Source organism: Gadus chalcogrammus, chromosome 4 (assembly GCF_026213295.1).
Source record: "Gadus chalcogrammus isolate NIFS_2021 chromosome 4, NIFS_Gcha_1.0, whole genome shotgun sequence".
NCBI lineage: Eukaryota > Metazoa > Chordata > Actinopteri > Gadiformes > Gadidae > Gadus > Gadus chalcogrammus.
This window is the reverse complement of record NC_079415.1, coordinates 25,598,612-25,603,256: the sequence shown is the minus strand read 5'-3', so window position 1 is coordinate 25,603,256 and position 4,645 is coordinate 25,598,612. Positions and strand designations below refer to the sequence as shown.

The following is a 4,645-nucleotide window of genomic DNA, read 5'->3' as shown; positions in this document are numbered from 1 at the left end:
GGAAACCCAAACCCAAAGAAAGACTGAATTTGTAACAGAGAGACTGAACTTATTTCAGATACCCGAGAACAGTTTAACTCCTAACTTTTGTTATTCCTTTACAGGTTACCCGGGAACGTTCTTACTTAAATACTGCCTTACTAAATGTTACATTTGTTAGGAATGCTATTCCCTAAGTTACAGAGAACATCCTGATTGTTTAAATGCTGCTATGTTTAAGTTAAACTTCACACAATACAATACTGTTGCCTTTTATTCCAGTTAAGTCACCCTAGAAAAAGGGGAGATGTAATGATATAAGGCTCCCGGGACACAAGGGGGCGCTGTTGTATAATGAATGATCACACTAGTAGCTGGAAGAAGATGTATTCGTTTCATTAAGGCATTACGGTTTAGCAATCAATGGAGTCAGTCGCAGTCTCATTACATGATGGTTCTATAGGTATTTGTCAGGGCTTGTATTCCACCAGAGCACACAATCATAACTTAATCAAATGATGAGAGAATAGGTTTGATGAAGTCCATATAAAGCTATACAGCCACCAGGTCCCAGGGATGGCATATATTCTGAGTTTATAAAGTGACAGAAGTGTTACCTCAAAGGCATATGATACTGCTGTGGCCTACTTTGTGTTGTGTGGTGAAATGATCACCAAAGTATCAAAATACAACTGGAAGAAAAGCAAAGGAAACACTATTCTGAAGACGAAGAAGAAAACTACTAGACTTTAAGGAAAGAGAAAAAGACAACAATGACCAAAACGACGAGCCAAACATGTAGTGTCAGCTATAAAGTTTATCCATGCTGTCAGAAACAGAACGGATCGAGCCAGGACACAGAGCAGGTACTGAGAAATTGCTGTCTGTTGAGGTCATTCAAATAATCAATGCTTAATTTAGGATGATAATGGTTTGTTAGGATTACTGTTGGTTGTGCCTCACTGCACTAAATATCCTATGTATTTAGAAGATTTTCTTACACCTTTTAATCAAAGTGTATAATTGTGTAGCGAATGGTTGTTTCCGGGATTATGGGTGTGCATTATTTTATGCATTCATGTCTTGGAGACAATATTTTTTGAGGTCAGTAGGTATCCTTGTTAGATTAGTAAAAGTAGCCTATCACCAGGGGCGGAGCCAGAGGGGTGTCCGGGGTGGCACTGGACACCCCTGTTATCTGATTGGCCACCCAGGATGCCACTCTAAAATGTAAATCGCTGCTCAGGGTTTCTCATTTCTCCTAGCATTTGGACATCCGGCCGTGCCTTGAGGGAGGCGCTCACTCTCAACATGGAGGTTGGTGAAACATTCAGCCAGTGTCACCAGGGCTGCAGAACTATGCTGTTCTAATTCTGCTCATTTCAAGATCATTTGGCACTTTGGCGGTCCCTCTGTTCATGAACAAAACCTTCACTAGTGTGTACACTGACGTTCTAAAGTGAGAAGGGGATCACGTCACACAGATACAATTTGGTCTTAATCAGGCCAATTCTGAAACTAATAGCAAAGAAAAGTGAATATAATATACAATGGCATGAATAAAAGTGTGCCATGCAGAGCACACAATTCTAGAAACAAAAATGTTCTAATTCCCTCTCTAATTTTACCTTTACATCATCCTGTGCTAAAAGACAAAGATAAGTCTGGGCAAAATAAATTGAAGATGCATATTTAACAAAGCATTCAATATTCAAGCTTGATTAAACAACAATGTACTGTAGCTAAGTAGGGGTTGTTTTTGAATAAAAACAAACTTGCAGTGAAGTTTGTAATATTGGTGGCCACCATTATTATTTGTATTTTTAAAGATCATTTCTGTTTGATAATATTTTTGCAGGCATATCTTGTGTTTTCAGTCATACAGAAATTAAAGCATTGTTTGACTCGGGTAGATGGATCAGAGAGGTCTGTACAAGTTGGTCTACGACACATTGTTTTTGTTGCACATTATTTACTTCCATAAACAACATGCAAATCGTGTGACACACAAATTCTATCTGTGAATCTAAGTGAAAGATCACCTCTAATCAGCAATCAAAGGATACATACAGTACATGCTCCTTAGATGCCAGATTAGGGTTACTCCCTCATTTTCTGCCAAGGTCTATGGACCCCCTGAAGTAGTCTGGGCCATCCCATGTGACCAAGCTACTATTTCGATACACCAAACCCAGAATAAACTGGAACCAGTGACTGCTATACCCAAAATGTAAGCTCTATTGGCTTAAGACATGAATCAAATCAATGCTAAATAGACAAACAAAGAAAGTAAACAATGTGGGGCTAGACTGCACTCAGGTAGATTAGGTAGATTAGTTAACAGTGGTCATCAACCTTTTTAAGCCCAAGATCCCTGACCTCAGCCTTGGTGAAAGGCAAGATCTACCTATTGAAACGTTGCGAGAAAAAACACAGGCCAGATTCTACTTCCAACTTGAGGCCTTTTATTTGACTAATTGTATTTGAATAACATACAATTATGTTATTCAAATATTTAATTATATAATTTCATTCCAACGCAAAAAAAGGCATGTGGGCTATTTTCCATTTGTATGAGGAAATCAACATACTTATTATTATTATTATTATTAATAATAATAATAATAATAATAATAATACATTTTACTTGCAGTGAGCAGATCATATGAAATGCCATTGTTAACTTTTATACTCAGTTATGATTATATTATTATTATTATTATATATTATTATATATCAATGTAGAATGTAACTATTGCAGATGCGGTCGAGAGGAGATTCAATAGATCACTGGGGAGTTAATGCTGGGTCGCGGACGCTAGACACCAAGATGAACTGGCACAGAGGTAGATGAATACAAAGACCAAATCCACTAGGAGGGAATAGGTAATGAGGGGCAGGTGAAAACAATCAACGGGAAGGGGAGCAATCACACGCGGGAAACACAAGAGGCGAGGAGTGACCTGTAGGGGGTAGGGCGAGACGTAGGTCTATGAATGTCGTTCCCCACTATAGATGCAATAAGAGGACTGGCTTTTGAGAAACGTGAATAGGCTGTTACCTCTACCATGTCCTACAACATGTACAGTAACCATGGTGAGGATGACAAAGATACCCGAGTGGTTAAACAGATTTAATGCAGACTAGAGCTGTCAAAGTTCGACCTTGGTGTGATAAAGATTAATGTGGCTATTTCGCAAGCCATATGTTTTTCAGTTGGATGTAATCTGCTACTGCTACTGCTACCGACCATAATCATGCTTTGTTAACAGTACATCAGAAATAGTTTCACATATATGTACACAATTAACAGAAGGACAAAAATAATAGAAGAGGCAGATATAACAAATCATAAACAGATGTATCCTTTATAACAAAAACTGATTTGCTTTTGTGTTTTTCCAAACAGAACTCAAAGAATCAATATTGAGTTTAAAGTCTTCCATAACATGAACATCATTAGCTTTCCCAGAGACCGCTTGCATTTTGAATGAATTATGAAATCTGCTATAAATCAGGTTCCATGCCAAGCTTATCAAAATAAAAAATTGATCCTACGTACGTACATCAGAGTCCTCACATAGAAAACTGTTAATGTCTGTATACCATCAATCAATGTTGAAAATACTTTTCAAATCAGAGATTGCATTTTTCCTAAAACCTGCTTAGTAAACCATTTCCTTTGTTTGTTAATCATCGTAAACTTTTGAGAAGCCCAAAAGAACCCCAGAGGGATTTGCATCGATTTGATTCAAACCTATTTTGATTAGCACAAAGAATAAAAAGGGCCCACTTGCCAAAGTAGCCAATTAAAATTATTTATAGAAAATACAATTATTTGCTCTTGCAGATGATAGTCAAGTGTGTGTGTGTGTGTGTGTGTGTGTGTGTGTGTGTGTGTGTGTGTGTGTGTGTGTGTGTGTGTGTGTGTGTGTGTGTGTGTGTGTGTGTGTGTGTGTGTGTGTGTGTGTGTGTGTGTGCGTCTACTAAAACCTACACAGAGACACTGAGGAACCAGGCCATCCAATCCCAAACCCAGGGAGGAGGGCCTCCTGGGTGAAGGTAGACTGGAAGGTGTGGATGTGTTTCAGTGTGTCTGAGGACTCTCCTACATCTGGGGACACTCTGTAGAAGGACAGAGTGCCAGCAGGCCGGTCCAGATACACTCCTACTCTGTGAGAGCCAGCGGAGGGGAGAGGTATGTCTGTTTTGATACCGTTGTACCAGGCATAGTAACCATCATTATCACAATAAAGACTCCAGGACTTGTTGTTCCCTCCAAGCCTGCTTACATCACTTCTTCCTCTCCTTGTGATTCCTCCGTATGTCACTGCTATATAAACACAACCCTCCCTCTCTACCTCCCAGTAACAGCGGCCAGTCAGACCCTCTCTACACAACACCTGGGGACAGGAGTCAAATCTCTCTGGGTGATCAGGATACGACTGCTCTCTAACCCATGTCACCTTTCTGTTGTCCTCAGAAAGAATGAGTCGTCTGTAGGCTGTGTTTGGGTCCAGTGTGAGCTCACAGGCATCTGAATGGGAGAACAAGACAGGATTGGACAGAGCCTACATTTAATTGTGGTGTATTTGAATACTGTATTTTTTGTTGAGTATGGTGGCACGCAGTAATTTAGTGCTGAAATACTGGCAACATATTGTTT

General features: G+C 39.5%; 1 pseudogene; it reads right to left on the bottom strand.

Moving 5' to 3' along the window:
• Positions 1-3,965: 3,965 nt before the first annotated feature.
• Positions 3,966-4,645, bottom strand: part of LOC130380946 (E3 ubiquitin/ISG15 ligase TRIM25-like) — a 3,465-nt pseudogene continuing 2,785 nt past the window's right edge.